Source organism: Pongo pygmaeus, chromosome 9, assembly GCF_028885625.2.
Source record: "Pongo pygmaeus isolate AG05252 chromosome 9, NHGRI_mPonPyg2-v2.0_pri, whole genome shotgun sequence".
Taxonomy (NCBI): Eukaryota; Metazoa; Chordata; class Mammalia; order Primates; family Hominidae; genus Pongo; species Pongo pygmaeus.
Window position 1 is genome coordinate 101,194,701 of NC_072382.2, and position 21,745 is coordinate 101,216,445.

At 32.8% G+C, this 21,745-nt stretch overlaps 1 protein-coding gene across 1 annotated transcript in view; it reads left to right on the top strand.

Annotated features, from left to right (window-relative positions):
* CNTN5 (contactin 5) overlaps positions 1–21,745 on the top strand; it is an 807,282-nt gene that overhangs the window by 111,343 nt on the left and 674,194 nt on the right. The window lies entirely within an intron of this gene.

Sequence of the window (21,745 nt, forward strand, 5' to 3'; positions counted from 1 at the left end):
ACATAAGCTAAAACCACTAGGCAAAAAATGTTACAAAGAAAGATTATATAGTCTATATATATTATATATATATGATTCAAATATATGGCTACACAAAACAATCATTGAACATATGTTTAAAAAATACTTATTCCTGAATGATGGACACATGAATCTAAATCTCTCCACTAATTATTTTCCCCAGACATTCAGGAAGGAATGCGAATGGGAAACATATGTAATCAAGAAAGTCAACACTTATACGAGAAAGAAAATGCCATGAATTTCAAATTACTTATAAACAGAAAATTATACACAAAATCACATCAGTGCTTTGACCAGAGCTCCAATGGCCACTGCAAAACCTGTGAGTGTGGGAGGGAAGGGAAAGAGAATCCATGAAAAATGGGAGAGAACAGTGAAAGGTTTAGAGTATAGAGAAAGTTATCTGTAAAAGGTTAAAGTCCTTTTAGACAGAGGTAAATTAATGCACAGAGCTCTGTGGCATGGTGGCACAACACCAACTACAGTAAAGAAATAAATTACTAGGTGTCCACATGAGAAGAATACAAATAAAGTAATTAAAGAAAGGCATGTAAACAACCAAGATAAATTAAGATATATAATCTTTTTTTTGTATTCCATTTCAACCACTGTCTCTTTGACCACATTATTTATTGTATCTGCTATTCACTCTCTCTCTCTATATATATATAAAATTCCATAAATATACATATTTATTTATATATTTCTTTTAAATATATATAAAATATATGTATTTTATATATACTTATATATATCTCCCATATATAGGAAATATATATACACACATATATAGGAAATATATATATGTATATACTTATAGGAAATATATAGAAGTACATATAACCTATATATAGCGAATATATATAAATATTTTATATATAGGGAATATATATATATAAAGAGATTATATATACATAGTAAGAATATACGTTCCTTAAAAAGGGTGAAATTAAAACTAGAGACAAGCCTCATTTTATTGCACTCTGCTTTATTATACTGTGGAGATAACATGTGCTTTACAAATTGAAGTTTGTGATAACCCTGCCACAAACAAGCTTACCAGTACCATTTTCAAACAGCATATGTTCACTCTGCCTTTATATCACATTTTGGTAATTCTCACAATATTCCAAACTTTATTATTAATATTATGTCTCTTAAGGAGGTCTTTGATCAGGGATCTTTGATGTTACTATTGTAATTTTTTTGAGGTGTCACAGACTGCACCCATATAAGACTGTAAACTTAATTGCTCAACACTGCGTGTGTTCTGACTGCTCCACTGTAGGCCACTTTTTCCTGTCTCTCTCCCTGTCCATGGCCTTCCTTATTCCCTAAGAGACAACACTATTGAAATTAGGTCAGTTAAGAACCCTACCATGGCCTCTAAGTGTTCAAATTGAAAGAAACAATTATACTTCTCTTACATTAAATCAAAAGCTAGAAATGATTACACTTACTGAGGCGGGCATGTCGAAAGCCAAGATAACCTGAAAGCTAGGCCTCTTGCATCAAACATTAGCCAGGCTGTGAGTGCAAAGGAAATGCTTTTGAGGAAAATTAAAAGTGCTACTCCAGTGAACACACAAATAATAAGAAAGTGAAACAGCTGCATTCCTGATGTGGAGACAGTTTTAGTGGTCTGGAGAGAAGATGAAACCAGCTACAACATTCCCTTAAGCTAAAGCTTAATCCTAATTCTCTTCAATTCTTTGAATCCTGAGAGAGATGAGGAAGATGAAGCTTAGTACCTAGCAAAAGTTGATTCATAAGGTTTAAAGAAAAAAAGCCATCTTCAAAACATAAAAATGAAAGATGAAGCAGAAAGTGCTGATGTAGAAACTGTAGGAAGTTATCTGGGACATCTATCTAAGATCATGGACAAAACTATCCGTAAAAACAAATTTTCAATATAGACGAAACAGCGTTTTACTAGAAGAAGATGCCATCTGGGACTTTAATAGCTAGAGAGGAGAAATCGATGCCTGGCTTCAAAGCTTCAAGGCCCAGGTTGACTTTCGACCTGTACTGTTAGGTTCTAATGCACCTGATGATTGTAAATTGAAGCCAGTGCTCATATACCATTCCAAAATCCTGGACCTCTTAAAAGTTAGGCTAAATCTATTCTTTCTCTGCTCTATAAAGGAAATTACAAAGTCCGGATGACAGCACATCTGTTTATAGCATGGTTTACTGAATATTTTAAGCCTGCTGTTGAGATTTAATGCTCAGAAAAAAAGATTCCTTTCAAAACATGACAGCTCATTGACAGCAGCCCTGGTTACCCAAAGTCTCTGATGGAGATGCACAAGATGATGATTTCTATTTTCATGCCTATTACATAACATCCATTCCATGAATCTTGAATGTTCTTAATGGCATCTAGAGTGGTGAATCCTTATCAGAAGGTTCTTAATTTACTTTGCCCAGGAATATCAGAAGAATCACAGGCTATAGCTGTATGGCAGCTATAGTCTTATGAAACATATTCCTTAATAAAACTTCAAAATCAAAATTACTCCTTGATCGATAGCCTGTGATTCTGCTGATGTTCTTATGCAAAGTAAATTAAAAACCTTCTGATAAGGATTCACCACTCTAGATGCCATTAAGAACATTCAAGATTCATGGAAGGAGGTCAAAATAGCAACATTAACAAGAGTTTAGAAGTTGATTTCAATCACTATGAGTGACTTCAGTGGAAGAAGTAACTGAAGATGTAGTAAAAATATCAAGAGAACTAGAATTAGAAGTGGAGTCTGAAGATGTGACTGAATTGCTACAGTCTCATGATAAAACTTGAACGGATGAAGAGTTGCTTATTATTGGTGAGAAAGAATGCAGTTCCTTGAAATGGAATCTACTCCTGGTGAAGATGCTGTGAACATGGATGAAATCACTACAAAGTCTTTATAATATTGTATAAATTTAGTTAATAAAGCAGTGGTAGTGTTTGAAAGATTGATTCCAATTCTGAAAGATGCTTTACAGTGAGTAAAATGCTATCAAACAGCATAGCATTCTACACTACTGAGAAATTTTTTGTGAAAGGGAGAGCCAAACATGTAGCAAACTTGACTGTTGTCTTATTCTGAGAAATTGCCACAGCCACTCCAACGTTCAGCAACCATGAACCTGATCAGTCTGTAGCTGTCCGCATCGAGGCAAGGCCCTCCAGCAGCAAAAGATGACCACTTGTGGAAGGCTTAGATGATAGCATTTTTTAAAAATAAAGTATTTTTTAATTCAGGTATTTACATTTTTTAGATGAATGCTACTGTATACTTAGTGGACTAAAGTATAGTGTAAACATAATTTTTATAAGCACTGGATGCCAAAAAATTTTTGTGACTGTATTGAAATATACACTTTATTGCAGTTGTCTAGAACTAAACCCACAATAATTCGCAGGTATACCTATAATTATGTTCATTTATAATTTAATAAAGCTTTCTACAAATGATCCCTTAGATCTATATATTGAAAGACTATGCTTCTGTGCTTTACCTGAAACGATTAACTCCAAAACATATCTTAGTAAAACTATTAAATTTTGAAGATAATTTAAAAATATCCTTAGAATCCTCTAGGATAAAAGATTAAATTATAACAGTAAGAAAATTAGACTGGCTGTAGACTTCTCAGGAATAACGCACAAAGCAAGGAGTTAATGGAGTGGAATTTCAGGAAACACAAAAAGGGTAAGCCAAGCATTTTATGTCTAGGCAAAAAATTTTCTTCAAGAATCAAGTGTACAGAAAAAGAATAGGCAAGAACCAAGGGAACATTGTATACACAAGTTGTTTATGAATAATCTATCATATAATGAGTTTCATCTAAATAAAATGTCCTGGTGAAGCTTCAGTAAGGGAATTGATGATTAGCATTAATGTATTTATTTCTTGAAATATAACTTAAAAGGGGTGAGGATATGAGTGGGTGAACAATATGTAAGTTTTATACATTCTGGCAGAATAAAGTATTCAAGTGTAAAATGAAAAGAGAAGAGAGAGAAGTGAAAATAGAAAGATATTAATTGTGGGATACATCATAGGTAAGTCAAAGAATACTACCTAAAAATGAAAGCCAATTAGTACAATGCTAAAAATATGAGGCAGGGGTGGGAGGAAGCAGCTTTAGGGAACTGGGGACTATACAAATTATAAATACAAAAATAATCCATAGAACAAACTTGTAAACTTTTCTAAATACCAAAATAATTTTTTAAAAGGAGACAACACATTGAGAAACACAGTAAACAAAATATAATTCAAACAGAAAGTATACCAAAAAATGAAAGCACCAAACCCAAACACATCCGTTCTGTCAATAAACGTGAATAGGCTGAACTCACCTATTACAATAAAAAGATTTTAAAATTGGCACATAAAACCCAAATCTATGCTGTATGCCAGACACATCTAAAATACAGTCATTCCAAAAAGTTAAATGAATGGAAAAAACACATCAGGCAAATGGAAACAATAAGACAACAAACCTAATACCAGAGAAAGTAGAATTTAGGCCAAAAGCATTAGATGAGACAAACAATGTTGTTTCATGTTGCTCATAGCCACAGTTCATAAGTTACATAAAATATTACTGGTATGTATGCACTAAAAAAATACAACCACACACATACAGAACAGAAACTTCAGTTGGTGCATGGAAATATAAAGAGAAAAAAACACTAACAATAGTGTTGCGTTTTATTCTGTTGAATTATTGATCTGGAAGTATTTGTGATTTATTAACATATAATTCCATGGTTGATTTCATGTATTGTAAATATTATCTGTATGACTACATGACTAGTGTTTTTACTCTTACAGTAGTATATTTTGATAATAAAATTTTAATTGAATTTTATTGAATTCCAATATTTTATTGAAATCCAATTTTTTTTATTGTTAGTGCTTCTCTATCATGTTTCAGAAATCTCCCTTCACCACAGCTCATAAAGATATTACCCTGTGTTATTTTATAGAAACTTTCCTGTTCCACCTTGCACTTTTTGATCTAGTCTCCACCTCATATCATGTATCATTTGAGGTAGGAATTAAGTTTTATTTTTTTCCATATGGATATGCAACTAATCCAGTACTATTTCTTGAAAAGATTGTCTTTTCCCCACCAAGTTTCATTGCCTTCTTTGTCACATTTTAAGTGCACACACATGCAAAAATAAATTTATAGATTTTTGTTCCATTGGTTTATTTGTATATCGTTGTGCCAATATCATACTGCCTTAGTTATTGTGCCTTTATAGTGAATCTTTTTACTTGGTTGGCCACTTTCCAAAATGTTCTTCAAAATCATTTTGCCTGATCTGGGTAATTTGCATTTTCATAAAAATTTTAAGTTTGCCCGTTTTCACACACAAAAAGAATGAGGTTTGTTTGGGAGTGCATTGAGTCTATATATGAATTTGGAAGATAACTGTTTTAAAATAATAAGTCTCCTAGTATATAGTGTATTTCTCTTTTACATTATTTGTCTTACTGTAGTCAGTAATGCTTTCTTAAAAATCTATTTCTAATTGGAAATTTTAAAAATTATATATTGTGTACATGATGTTTTGATACATGGTTATACACACATTGTGGAATGGCTACACCAACCTAAGTAACGTATGTAGTATCTCACATACTGTTTTTTTGGTGATGGAAACAATACTTAAATTGTACTCTTCTAGCAAATTTCAAATATACAATATATTAACTGTAGTCATCATGAGGTATAATACGTATCTTGACCTTAATTTCTCATAAGTGAAATTTTGTTTCCTCTACTCAACATATTCCCATGCCCCAACTCCCTTCTGGTAACCACACTTTCACTCCCTGTTTCCATGAGTTTGACTTCTTTAGATTCTGCATATAAATGAGATCGTGTGGTATTTCACTTACTATGCCTGTGAGTCAATAATGCTTTACAGTTTTCTATGGAAAAGTCTAGCACATCTTCTGTGAAACCTTTTTCTAGGTATTCAGTGTTTTTCACTATACCATATATAATTTTTAAAACTCATTTTTGTTTTATTTCTGGAATGTAGATATAATATGGGTTATTGAATACATGTATTATGATTATACTAAGTCCACTTAACAACTGTAATTATGTAATTGTACAAAGTTAAAATCCTTCTCTTCCAATCTTATTTTGTGTGCATTCATTAATTAATTAATTCATTCATGCCTTATTGCTCTGTCTAGAACCACCATTATAATATTGCATAAAAATGCTGATAGCAGATATGCTTGTACTCTTTCTGATCTTTGTTAATGTTAGTTCTTGGTTTCTTTTCACAGACCTTTTATAAGATTGATAAAACTTTTACATTTCCAGATTCCTAAGTTTTGCATCATGGATAGGTGCTAAATATCTATTGTTTTTGTTAGCTTTGTGTTTTATTCTGGAAATTTGTCCATTTCAAATAATTTTCATATGTCTTGTCATAAAACTATTAATATCCTTTCCTGTTATTTCATATCTGAGGGATCTATATTGATGATTTTATTTTGGTTTTGATATGAATATTTTTATATCTTCTCTTTCTCTTTTTTTCCATTGGTGATTCTTCAAAAATTTTAGTAATTGTTGGAAAAAACAAATTTTTGCTTTGTTGATCTCTTTTCTGTGTAATTGATTTCAATATTATTAATGTCTGCTCTTTTTTATTTTTTAGTTTATTATTTTTGTAATTTAAACATGTTTTTGATAGTTGATTTTTAATCTTTTTCTCTAATGTATGTATTTAAACATACTTATGTTTAAGAAAGAACCTTAAACATACCTTATGTTAAGGTTATGTTTACCTTATGTTAACCTTATGTTACCATATGTTAACCTTATGTTAAGGTATGTTAAGGTTAAGAAACATACCTTATGTTAAAGAAATAAATAAATTTTCTTTGAAGTATGGTTTAGCTGCATCTAACAAGTTTTTCTCACATTTTTGTCATAATTTAGTCCAATTTTTTTTTCAGTTTTCATTATAATTTTTTCTTTAACATGTGGGTACTTAGAAATACATTGTCAAATTTCAAGTGATTATTTTCTATATGTTTTTTCTGTTGCTTTAAGGCTTTGATTTACTCTGTTTAGAGAGATACATTATTTTAATCTATTGTTATCGAGAATATGGAAAATTTTAGTAAATATGTATTTGAAAATAATGTGTACCATAGTTGCTGAGTACAGTCTTTCATATATGTCACTTAGGTCATATTGTTTATATATGCTGTTTAAATCTTCTCTTCTGATTTTGTTTCTATTTGCTTCTTCCACTAAGAGAGAAAGTAAAAAATATTCCACTGTTGTTTTTAATTTATCTATTATTTTTGTCAATTTCAGCTTTATATATTCTGAGATTACATAATTTGATAAACACTAATTTAAAATTATTATATCTTCTTGTTTAACCGTTGTCTAATAAAAGGTCTCTCTTTATTTCTGGTAATGTTTCTTACTTGAAGTCTTGTCTGATAGCATAGATAAGCAAGCTTTCTTTGGTCAGTGTTCATATGGTGAATCATTTCATCTTTGAGTTTCAAGCTGTGTTATTATATTTTGATGTCTCTCTTGTGTTCTGTTTTCATTTTCAAGGCCGACAGTCTTTGCATTTTAATATATTTTCTGTTTAATTTCCTACTGAAATACTTGGGTTCAAATCATCTACATTTTATGTTTTACTATTTGTATCTTCTATACTCCTTTTTTCCTTCTTCATGTAAATTATTTTGAAGTTTTTTTAAACAATAATTACCTCTATTCCCACTTCATAGTTTATTAGTTATATATGCTTTTACTATTCTTTTACAGATAACCCTGTAAAGAGCTTAAAATATACATCCTTGACTCTTTGAAAGAACAAAAAGAATTTGTACAGTGACCATATTTCAAACAAATGTTGGAACACTTTTCCATTCATTCCACCTGTGTATATATATGTGCCATTGTTTCCATGTATTTTATTATGTATATATCTTTTAATCTGCAAATGGCATTGTTAACATGGTTTTATACAGTCATTATTTGAATAGATTGACCCACCAATTTATCCACTGCTCTCTATTCCTTCCTGCATCTCTAATGCCTATTTAAAGTTATTTTTATTCTGTCGACAGAAATTTCTTTAGGATTTTTAATGGAACTGCTGATGATGAATCTTCTTTTTTTGTCTAAAATAGTTTATTTTTATTTTGAGTTTGTTTCTGTGGTTAGGTAGAGAATTTCGGTTTCTTTTACTTCCTTTTATTTTCTGTATTAGTTCTTTGAATACAGTTCTTGAATTTGCTCTTTTAAGTCAGTAGCAAACAAACATTTTTAAAACAACCATTTAACTTTTTAATTAGAAAATTTAATTATATTTTTCTAACCCACAAATCCTTTTGCAACGCTGTTATTTAAAGTGTTTTTTTTTTTGGAACTTTTATCTCTCATATACGCTTTCACTGTAATACATAGAAGCTTACAGAGATTATTATTATTTTCTTGGCTTTTTGGGTTTCGGGTGTATATTTTTGGGGACTTTAGGTGTCAACAGACCTAGAAGCAAAGAGAAAGTGTGGGCCGTCTTCCCACTGTGGCCAGTAATGGAGAGCATGTGGACTGCTGGTCTCCTAGAATCATACAGGTTCCCAGTTCCAAAAACTAGAGGACACAGCTCATTGGTTCAGAACCTTCTTGGTATCCTGAGATGTGAACCTTTATTTTGCCAGCCAAATTCTTCCCCAGATCCTCACTCCACAGCTCAAATGCTGGCCTGCTTTTTCTCTGCCCAAAAGTGAGCAACTTTCTTACCAATTATTTCTGCTCAGACTCTCACAGAAACCAAGTTCTCAGAAACCACTTAACTCAGAAGATGTAAATATACTGACACTGTCAGTCTATGTGAAGAGCTCTATTCAGGCTCTAGAATCCTCCATAGTTATTTATATCAGAAGAACTTGAAGGTTAATGTACTTATGTATTTACAATTCAAATTCTTCAATGTTTGTTTTTGCATACTGTTATTTAGCGGAGTATTATAACAGAAACTAAAGAAAACAATGTACTGACCTGTCCAGATGGCAAATTGCACCCAAGAACCCCTCAACCCACAGAGACGCTTAATATTATATTAGCAAGGTCAATATAATACCCCTCAGTGTACTAGAATTGTAATTTACTAAGTAATTAGATGTCTGACAATACAATATTCTGTGTAAACATAAAGTAGTTTAGTAGCCACTGAGTTTGCCTCATTGTATGTAAAATCTTCTTAAAAATGTTTTGAAGTAATTTTCTAGATAGTTAATTTGCTACTTACCCAACTTTAACTGTCCCAGTTCTTATCTTATAGTGCCTCTCAAAGGTCAAGGCCAGAAGGCACACATTGAATTTTCAAAACGCTCACTTAGCCATACTTTATGGGCTGTAGCTCATTCTAATTGCTCAAGTTACATAGTAGTTACTTCATGGTATTCTTCCTTAGTCTTTATGAAAATGAATACTACATTTAGGTGGCTCAGTGATAATTGATACCACTAGAGACACAGATTATAGGGAACATAAGATTCTGCTTCTTCTATGTACCTGTACATTTCTCCTAAAATATATTCAGTTACTTGCAAAAGTCTTGATAATATGTCTTGATGTAGCATACTGTATTTCAACAAAAGTGAAGGTAGATTCAGGTGCTGGTTCTGTCCTGTGACATGATAGGAATCAAATTATATTCCCAGTATTTGCAACAATTCTCATGCCTATTTTTAATATTTAGAAGCATATGCTTTGTCAGCAGCATTCTGAACTGCAGCTTTGAATAATCCTCTGATTAGTTATTTTCCAGATTTCCAGGAGCTGTAATATGGATTTAAGTAATATGTTGATTGGTTAGTAAACTATTTGTTTTATAAATCAGCAGTGGATTCCCTTTGTGATATATTCACCCTGGTTATTTCTTACTTGAAGAATCTACGAATAACACAGATGAGTTAAAGGAAACAGAGTAGTCATATAGTAAATCAGTAAAACAAAAAATCTGAAATACATATATTTAGTTTTAATAAATGCAGACAGCATCTTGCTATGTTGCCCAGGCTGGTCTTGAACTCTTAGGCTTAAGTGATCTTCCCATCTCGGTCTCCCAAAGTGCTGGGATTACAGGTGCGAAGCCATCATGCCCAGCCAAGAAATTTATTTAGAAGACAAACAAACAAAAAAACATACTTCAGGGACTACTTCAAGTCAGCTAAAGAGCACAAAGTTATTTTGAACATGAATTATTTACAAAGTCTTATAACAGGTGAGGTCGGGATGAGTAAATTGGTGTAATCCTCCTTTCAAGGAGTTTAATGTTAAGTAAGGAGTCAATCATGTAAACTACTCTATGTGACAGGTAGATGTAAATTTTTTTTTTCCACAGTACTTTTTAACTTTTTATTATTATTTTGTCTTCATCTTTGAAGTCCAGAGGTACATTTCCAGGATGTGCGGTTTTGTTACATAGGTAAACATGTGTCATGGTGCTGCACAGTCGTCCCATCACCGAGGTATTAATCCCAGTATTCATTAGCTATTCTTCTTGATACTCTCCCTTCTCCCTGCCACCCTCTGACAGGCCCCAGTGTGTGTTTTCCCTCTCTACACGTTAATGTATTCTCATCATTTAGCATCCACTTATAGATGAGAACATGCAGTATTTGGTTTATTGTTCCTGGGTTAGTTTGCTAAGGATAATTGCCTACATTTCAATCCATGTCCCTGCAAACAACATGATCTCATTCCTGTAGAGTATTCTATGGTATATATGTACCACATTTTCTTTATCCTGTCTATCATTGATGGGCATTCAGGTTATTTCATGTCTTTTCTATTATGTATAGTGCTGTAATGAATACACACATGCATGTGTCTTTATAATACTGCTATTTGTATTACTTTGGGAATATACCCAGTAGTGGGATTGCTGGATCAAATGGTATTTCTGCTTCTAGGTTTCTGAGAAATCGCCACACTGTCTTTCACAATGGGTTGAACTAATTCACACTCCTGCCAACAATGTAAAAGCATTCCTTTCTCTCCACAACCTCAGCAGCATCTGTTATATTTTTGACATTTTAATAATCACCATTCTAACTGGTGTGAGATGGTATATCTTTGTGGTTTTGATTTGCATTTCTGTAATTATCAGTGTTGTTGGGCTTTTTTTCATATATTTCTTGGACACATGTATGTCTTGTTTTGGGAGATGTCTGTTCATGTCCTTTGGCCACTTTTCAATGGGGTTCTTTGCTTTTTCTTGTAGATTTGTTTAAGTTCCTTGTAAAGTCTGGATATTACTCCTTTGTCAGATGAACAGATTGCAAAATTTTTCTCCCATTCTGTAGGTTGTTTGATCACTATGTTTGATAGTTTATTTTGCTGTCCAGAAGATCTTTAGTTTAATTAGATCCCATTTGTCAATTTTTGCTTTTGTTGAGATTGCTTTTGGCATCTTTGTCATGAAATCTTTGCCCATGCCTGTGTCCTGAATGATAATGCCTAGTTTTCATCTAGGGTTTTTATAGTTTTGGGTTTTACATCTAAGTCTTTAATTCATCTTGAGTTAATTTTTGTATATGGTGTAAGGAAGGGGTCCAATTTCAATTTTCTGCATATGGCTAGCCAGTTCTCCCAGCACTACTTATTAAGTAGGGAATCCTTTCCCCATTGCTTGTTTTTGCCTGGTTCATCAAAGATCAGATTGTTATTGGTATGTGGCTTTATTTTTGGGTTCTCTATTCTATTCCATTGGTCTATGTGCCTTTTCTTTCACCAGTACCATTCTATTTTGGTTACTATAGTCTTATAGTATAGTTTGAAGTTGGGTAACATGATGCCTCCATCTTTGTTTTGTTGTTGTTGTTGTTCTTGTTTTGTTTGTTTGCTTAGGATTGCCATGGCTATCTGGCTATTCAGGTTCTTTCTTGGTTCCATATAATTTTTAAGATAGTTTTCTCTTTTTCTAATTCTGTGAAGAATGTCCATGGTAGTTTAATGAGAATAGCATTTAATCTCTAAATTGCTTTAGTCAGTACGGCCATTTAAAAAAACTGATTCTTCCTATCTGTGATCATGGAATGATTTTCTACTTGTTTGTGTCATCTCTAATTTCTCTCAGCAAGCAGTCATTTGTAGTTCTCCTTGAGGAGGTCCTTCACATCCCTTGTTAGCTGTATTCATAGGTATTTTATTCTTTTATGTCTCTGTCAGGTTTGGATATTAGGATGATGATGGCCTCATAGAATGAGTTAGGGATGATTCCTTCCTTTTCAATTTTTTTGGAATAGTTTCAGTAGAACTGATACCAACTCTTCTTTGTACATCTGGTACAATTCAGCTGTCAGCCTGTCTGGTCTTGGGATTTTTTTGCTTGGTAGGCAATTTATTACCACATTAATTTCAGAACTCATTTTGGTCTACTCAGGGATTTAGTTTCTTTCTTGTCCAGTCTTGGGAGGGTGTATGTATCTAGCAATTTATTCTTTTCTTCTAGATTTTCTTGTTATTTGCATAAAAGTGTTTATAATAGTCTCTGATGGCTTTTGGTATTTCCGTGAGGTCAGTAGTAATATGGCCATTGTTGTTTGTGTTTATATGAATCTTCTCTTCTTCTTCTTTATTAGTCTATCTTGCAGTCTATCTTAATTTTTTCAAAAAAAAAAAAAAAAAAAAAAAACACCAGCGCCTGGATTTGTTGGGTTTTTTGGAGAGTGTTTATGTCTCTGTCTTCTTTAACTCAGCTCTGATCTTTATTTCTTGTCTTCTGCTAGCTTCAGGGTTTGTTTGTTCTTGGTTCTCTAGTTTGTTTAGTTGTGATGTTAGGTTGTTAACTTGAGATCTTTCTAGCTTTTTAATGTGGGCTTTTAGTGCAATAAATTTCCCTCTTAACACTGTGGTAGCTGTGTCCCAGAGTTTCTGATGCATTGTATCTTTGTTTTTTATCATTTTCAAATAACTTCCTGATTTGTGCCTTAATATTGTTATTTACCCAAAAGTCATTCAGGAGCAGGTTGTTTGATTTTCATGTAGTTGTATAGTTTTGGGTGAATTTTTTAATCTTGAGTTCTAATTTGATTGCACTGTGGTCTAAGCAACTGTTTGTTATGATTTCATTTCTTTTGCATTTGCTGAGGAGTCTTTTACTTCTGAATATGTGAACAATTTGTTTTAGTTAGTGCCATGTGGTGATGAGAAGAATGTATATTCTGTTCTTGGGTGGAGAGTTTGTAGATATCTGTTGGATCCACTTGATCCAGAGCTGAGTTCAGGTCCTGAATAGTTTTGCAAATTTTCTGTCTCAATAATCTGTCTGACATTGGCAGTGGTGTGTTAGTCTCTCACTATTATTGTGTGGGAGTCTAAGTCTCTTTGAAGGTCTCTAATAATTTGCTTTATGAATCTGGGTGCTCCTGTATTGGGTGCATATATATTTAGAATAGTTAGTTCTTGTTGAATTGAGCCCCTTACCATTTGTAATGCCCTTCTTTGTCTTTTTTGATCTTTCTTGGTTTAGTGTCTGTATTGTCAGAAACAAGAATTGCAACCCCTGCTTTTTTAGGTTTTCCATTTGCTTGGTAAATTTTCCTCCATCTCTTTACTTTCAGCCTATGTGTGTCTTTGCATGTGAGATAGGTCTCTTAAAGACAGCATATGAATGGGTCATGGTTCTTTATCCAACGTGCCACTCTGTGTCTTTTAATTGGCGCATTTAGCCCATTTACATTAAGGTTATTGTTATGTGTGGACTTGATTCTGTCATCATGATGCTAGCTGGTTATTTTACAGTCTTGTTTATGTAGTTGCTTCATAGTGTCACTGGTCTATGTATTTCAGTGTGTTTTTGTCGTGGCTGGTAATGGTTTTTCCTTTCCATGTTTAGTGCTTCCTTAGGAGCACTTGTAACACAGGTCTGGTGGTGACAGTTTCCCACAGCATTTGTGAAAAAGGACTTTATTTCTCCTTCACTTATAAAGCTTGGTTTTGCAAGATATGATATTCAGGGTTGAAATTTCTTTTCTTTAAGAATATTGAATATTTTCCCCCAATCTCTTCTGGTTTGTAAGGTTTCCACTGAGAGGTCCACTGTTAGTCTGTTGGGCTTCCCTTTTTTCATGACCTGACCTCTCTCTCTCTGGCTTCCCTCAATATTTCTTCTTTTATTCCATCAATGAAATGTTTTTATAGTCAAATAATTTTGCAAATCATTTTTTTTATAATTCACAAAACAAATTCATATTTTAAATGTTCTTTTAGTAAAGGAGAATCCTTTAATCTTATATGACAACAATTTTGATTGACTGTAGTATACCGTAAACTCATTTTTATTCCAAAAAAATTATTGACATCATTAGAATAGTACACATTTGTGGGACACTTATTTTTGTAATTATAATAGCTGGGAGAAATGGTTACAGCCAATAAATCCTGATTGTGGAATCAAGACAGCATCACAGAGTTGGTGATTGGGCATGGAAGAATGAAAACAATGCTTCAATGGGTTAATCTAAAACAGGAACTGCATATAAAAATTTGAAGAAAAAAATTTCAAGCTGTAAAAATCACATAAGTAAGCAGCTGAAACATTTCTGCAATAAGACGTAAATACGTACTTCTAGCTATTTTTGAAAGTAATGTAGTCTTCAAACAAAAACATTAAGAACTGAGTACATATGTGTTTTCAGTACCTGTGTGCACAGCACAGAAAATGCAAATATATTTAAAGCTCATTTTTGGCATCAGAGAGGAAATAATAGTCTTTAAATAATATTACTACAATGGAATTATAACTAAATTATTCCAATTAAATTCCTTTCTGTATGGCGCTTAGAATTTAGTTTCTTTTTAAAACAAACAATTATAGAAATAAATGTGAAATTGTGATACATGGTACAAAAGAAGTTACAACCTGTGATGACTGTAAGCGTTTTAAAGGAGGAGGTGTTTGAGTTGAGGGGTTGAAGGATGAGAAGCTGATGAGGTAAAGGTTATGAAATGAGGCATGATAAGCAGAGGGCACACAGGCCCAGTGAACTGTGAAACATGGGGTCTTCAAGGGTGGATAGAGTAACGGACAGTAGAGCTGGGACAATAGAGGGTAGTGAGAGATATGGAGTCTCTGCAAACATAATACCCAAACTGAGTAGTTGACAAGAAAAACAAATTTTATTTCTGAAATAGAAATACCAATATGTCAGTGGGATTTTGACAGACTGGATTGTTGCTTTGATTTATAATAATGTGACATGTATGATTTTTAGAATGGTTAAAAATTGACAACATGAAAGTTCAGCTTAGCTCAACAAGTGTTCATTGAATCAGGTTCCCAAGGTAGGTAAATGAATATGACGCATTCCCTATTGATGAAGGAGATAGAAACATAAATATGTGCATGTATCTAAGATGCCTAAAAGGCCTTTTTAGTGAGAGGAAGTCTGAGCTGATACATAATGTATAAACGTTCATATCTTGAATCTGAGATCAGACGGGTGATCCAGATAGAAGGAATTGCATAAACAGACATGTGAGGCATAAGCAAATAATGTTGCCGAGAACCATAAGTACTTGAGTGTTGCTGGAATGTAAAATGTGAGAAAGGAAGAAAAGGCAGAGAAAGCTAGAAAAAAAAAAAACCACATAAAATATATCACAATACGGCTCTGAAGCCATTCTAAAAGACTTGGAGTTCATGCTATACTTCAGGGCTGTGCAAACTTTAGACAGCGAGCCAAATCTGGCTTATTGCCATTATTTGGTAAGTAGGCATTGGAACTCAGCCAAAATTATTTATTTAATGTTGTCTATGGCTGTTTCCACATTTCATTGTCAGAGTTGAGTAGTTACAACAGAGAGTGTGTAGTACACAAAGGCAAAAATAAGTATTATGTAGCCTTTACAGAAAAAAATTGCTGACCCTGCTATATATAATATGCCAAGCACAATCTTGAAGTAAGTGAGTAACAGTTTTAGACTTTTTCAAACTAAAATATATAGTCACCACTTTTTTATTATTTCACTTTAAGTTCTGGGATACATGTGCAGAATGTGCAGGTTTGTTACATAGGTATACACGTGCCATGGTGGTTTGCTGCACCCACCAACCTGTCATCTACATTAGGTATTTCTCCTAATGCTATCCCTCCCTGAGCCCCCCACCCCCCGGCAGTCCCGATGTGTGATGTTCCCCTCCCTGCTCCCATATGTTCTCATTGTTCAACTTCCACTTATATAAGAGTGAGAACATGTGGTGTTTGGTTTTCTGTTCCTGAGGCACCACTTTGTAAGTATCTAATATATGTTAAACACCAGACTAGATGATTTACTCACATGAACTGCATCTCAAAACCATTCTTCCTGGTAGATATCAAAATTCCCCATTTTACTGATAAATATAGAGATTAAGGAAGGTTATGTGCCTTTCCAAGGCCCCATAATTTTGACATTTTTGAATCAAATTTAAACTCAGTTCTGTCGAACACAAAATACATTACTTTTTTACAGTCTGGTAGCATATTAAAAAAATGAATAGAATACTAGAATCAAATGAAGTCTAATTGTGAGGAATTTGTTGCAGAAATCCCACCAATCCATGATCTGTATCTAAATTAGGTAGAAGGATGATAGAGATAAATTCAAGAGTTTAGTATGGAAGATAAGTAGATCATCTAGAATGACTTACTTATTCTTGACAGATTGGGTGACTAAGTCAGGGAAGCAACTTCCCACTTTCTGGTTTGGGTGGTTAGAAGAAAGATATATTCATTTCTAGATACAGGGAATCCAGGACAGCAAGCAGGCCCACAAGCACGGTAGGATTGATGAGTGATGTTTTGTACAGGGTGTATATTTTCAAATGTCTGAATTAGATCCATGTGAGGATAGACACCAGGGTTCTGCCTGCAAAAGGCTAAAACTCAGAGACATGGGGTACAAGTTGGAGATTATTCAGCTTTAGCATAGAGTTAAGTAGCAGAAGCTGACTTTCATACTATTTTAGGAATGAGTATAAAAGATTTTATATATCTTATAGAAATCCATTAGATTTAGAAAGAGGCACTGGATTGTGGTGCTTAAGAACACTAAGGGCCAGGCACAGTGGCTGACACCTGTAATCCCAGTGCTTTGGGAGGCCTAGGTGAGAGGAGGTTCGAGACCAACGTGGGCAACATAGGAACATAGTGAGACTCCATCTCTACAAAAATAAATAAATAATTAAATAAATAAATAGAGAAAAAATAAAACTCTGTAAAAGCTGGTGACCTGAGTTTGTCTTTCTTCTACTAATTTTCTATAACCTTATGCAAATTACTAGATTTACTTGTGCTTTGGAAACCTGTTCTATAAAATATCTATTACTAATACTAAAAACACTTATCTTGTAGGGCTGTTACGAGGATTAAATGAGTTCATATATATAAAAGTTTTAAAAAAATACTTGTATATGGTAAGCACCATGTAGACATTTACCTGTATTTATTTATTAAAAAATATTTTTAACATTTCATATATTCAATTAGGATTCTTTGACATAATTTTCTCACTACCTCATATACTGATGTTTATTCTAAACTGGAAAGGGATGTATAAGGGGCTATAAAAGACGGTTGACCTAAATCCAGTATTTTCTTTATACCTGTATATCAGCCATAAGCCTGGAGCATTGTGTGAGGTTAAAATGAATGAAGGGCTTTAAAGACGTGTTTGCCACAATAGAGCTTCCTTACATGTCTATGAGGGATATTATAACCAAGCATACTCTCACAGGGTTTAAACTCAAATCATGAACATTTAAATTAAGTTTTTCATTATTTTGCCTATACCCATTTTTATCTTTCATTGTCATTTTTGCTTGACAGAGTATGATGAGATAGAGTATTTTTATTTGGAAAGTCCTCAGCAAGACGAATTAGCCAAAAGCAATAATGGTTCAGATTAAACAGAGTGGAATTGATCCAATCCCCAGGCTCAACTAAGGAACAGTCACTATCTGGGTGTTTGATTTTAGACTACAGATAAGTTGAGATGTTGCAATATTTGTGGGGGAATTGCCTATGTCAGTTATGGGATGAAGACTAGTAGTACAAGTACCATCAGTAGTCATTCTTTTTTTTTTTTTCCAACTTTTTACTAAACTAATACAGTTAGATATTTCCACTCTATCATGATTACATTTTTTATGACAGAAAAAAAACAGTTCCATGTTTTTATAAATAGTCTCTGCAGAGATTTCAGATGATGTTATTTGTATCTTGGTTTGGCAGTATCCGAAAAATTGTGATTGCCTTTAAAGTGTTGGTGCTACTTTTAGTTAAGTAAACCCCCACTGTATAAGACCCAGGCTGGTTCCAAGTAATACCAAGGTTTGTATGCACATAATAGTTTACAAAGAACTTAAGTTTAAAGACTATGGATTAAAAACAAACAACAACAACAAAAGTGCTTTAAAGAACCAAACAAACCCTCTCTTGATTGGAATGTCAAAAAGGACACGAGTCAACTGAAAACTCTTAAAGGCCAAAGCTGGGACAATTTGAGCAATCCAAAAAAATAGTATGAATTAATATGCAAAGTTTAAAATAAATGTCCTTGAGTCCCCACTGATACAAATAAATAATTGAATAAGTAAATGAGGGAGAAGGGAAAATCTCCTGTGCAGAATTTCAAATAAATTATGTAGCTGTTCGACGCTTGAAGAAATACAACATAACTCTTCTGTGTGTTGTACATAGTGACTTTCTTACCAAGAATAGAGTATGGAAAAGGATGGGGTTGGGGAGAGTGAAAAAGGAGGGGGGAGGAGAGAGAGAGAAACTTTACAGCCTATGTTCTGTGATCAAGGTCATCATCAATAGTGATAAATCATGTTGATACTATGTACACCTGATATGATGCTTTGAGCATGGCACCTTAACTCCCAAAAACCCAAAATTCATAAAATTAATCATTAAAAAAATCAGAAAATTTCAAGATACTCTACAGGAAAGGTGATTAGTGCTCCAAGAAACTGTCAAAATCATCAAAAACAATGAGTGGCTGAGAAACTGTCACAGACAAGAGGATCCTAAGGAGATGCGATGAATAATGTAAAATGGGATCTTGAAAAAAAAGTAACATTAGAGAAAATTAGGGAAATCTGAATAAAGTATGAACTTTAATAAATATTAATCTATCAATATAGATTCACTAAGTTTTACAAATGTACCTTAATATAAGGTATCGATAATACTAGAAACCAAGTGTGGGAATTGTATGTACTATCTTTTAAATTTTTCTGAAATCTAAACCTATTATTAAAAAGCTTACAAAACAAACTAAGCAGCTAGTCATATGATTTAAAAGCAATCATGGGGACGCTGATTACAATTTAACATTTTCCTTCCTTACTAGCTTAGTATTCATGTTAATCTCTTCAGCTATGCAACTAATTTGTTTTTCCTAGATAGCAAAAAGGAAAATTCAACATTAACCATTTCAACTACTGTTTTACTGGACGTTTTTCATTATTTGCACAGTTTAGTTTATATGTTAGTGTTTTTTTTAACTTCTGAAATAATTTTTTTTTTACTACATATTTCCTATGCCCTTAATTCATTGTTGCAGTAGCCACCAAAATCTCGGAGTTTTCCAAAGTATTTTACATTATTCAGTGTATTTTTGTTTAACAGAAAATACATTATTCAAGTATTACATTACATGATTCAATATTACATTATTCAAGTATTTTCTGTTTAACAGAAAAATAAAGATAACTTAAGAATATTACTTCTAATTTGATTATTTAAAATGTCTAGAGAAGAGAAGAAAGCTATAAAGGGGAAATACTCACTAAAAGCCGTATTCTAAAAATATTCCCAGAGATTTAAAACCCTGGAATCACTTTGTAATAAATTATATTTATTTTGAGTCCCTAACTGTGTTTTCATGAATATTCACAATGTTATTAGCTTATTTATCTCCTTTTTGGTTCAAATGCATTTACTGACTGTAGTTGCATGCTTATGGTGACAGAGGCAGTACTTTAACACTACCTGCACAGTCGCACATTACATGTTAACACTTCTAAAATATATTTCCTATACCAACTCTTCCAGCTTTTGAGCACGTTGTTTCAGTAATTGCACAGTAGTATTGCCTGACAGACCAATACTCCCATTTTGTTTTCATTTATACAGAAGTGTCTTTACAATTAACTAAATACTTATTACATTTTCCCACATCATAAAATTAGGGGGAAAATAGAAAAATGAAATTACTAATTCTTGTAATACTATAATCACAATGATGAAACTATTCTAAAGAGCAAAGCTGTGAATCCTGATTTCTATTAGGTACTGATTAAATTTAAGTAGTATAGACAGTGTGGGAAGCATAAAAACACAAAAAAATTTAAAAAAAAAACTTGAAATGATTCTGAAGAGAGTTTCCAAAGAAGGAGCTACTCTTGTGAGCATAAAAATTGAAACTTCTTTTTCTGAATAAAATGCAAAGAGAAGTTCATAGGGACATAACATGGTTAATAAAGGTAGATCACGGTATATCTTTCACGAAGAGAAGAAAGAAAGCGTTCAATTTTCTTCTCACCAAGATTTGAAAATATGTAGTAAAGCCATTTCTTGTTCATGTCGTGATGATTTTCCTGAACAATTTCTTACAAAAGCAAGTCCTTTTAGTATTTCCTAAGCAATGACACTTTAACATTAACTAAGAGAATTAAATTTGAGGTAAAATTCAAGATATAACATTTATTACTTATATTTAATGTTTATTTTGGGTTTCTAATGTTTTAAAAATTAACATCTAAAAAACTTTTTAAAAAATCTAAAAGTATATGTCCTAAGTTGAGTTTTTATCACTCTTTAATATCTACAGTAAAATAACTTTCTTTATAACACACATATCTCAAATTTCTCTTCAAATATTATACATTGAGCTATCATGTAAGACATCCAGATTTTATTATGGGTGAAAATGGGATCTACTTGTACTTGAAAAAGTAATGAATAAACAATACTCTGATTTTTTATCTACAAAATGGAATCATTATAAAGGCTAGAGATAAGCCATTGATGTGCCTAGCAAAGTATTAAATGTATATAAATCGTCTGTTGTTAAAATTACTCACTTTATAAGTGTTTCCACCTTAAGTTCAAGAAAACTAACCATTGTTAGATCATGGGATGCATTTGAAGAGCTTTAAACACCTCACCACCACCTTTAGTGTACACTCTAACCCCATAAAGAGCTCATTATTGTCTTCCTTTTCCCTTATTCCTGTGGCCCTTATTTATAAATCTAGCTACTTTATTCCTGGTCCCTGTTGCTAAGACCTCACAGCATTTCACAATTACTTGATTACATTTAAAAGTTGTGCTTCATTCCACTGAGAACACATTGCAAACCCTAACATAGCGGCCTGGCACATATTGGGTAAATGAATGAATATATGAATACATGAATACAACAACAAATACATGAATACATGATTATTCCATTTACTACCAATTTGATATTGGCCTCCATGGTTCCAAAGGTATCATCATGAAAATGCATAGCACCACTATATCTTGCCAAAAAGAATAAAGTTAATCCAAAAGAGTTGCCGAATTTACCCAGAGAAAAACACTTTTTAATTTCTTCTCTTTAAAACGTTATAACATCATAATGCTCTAACAGAGCAAGTTTTCTTTGGGACTGA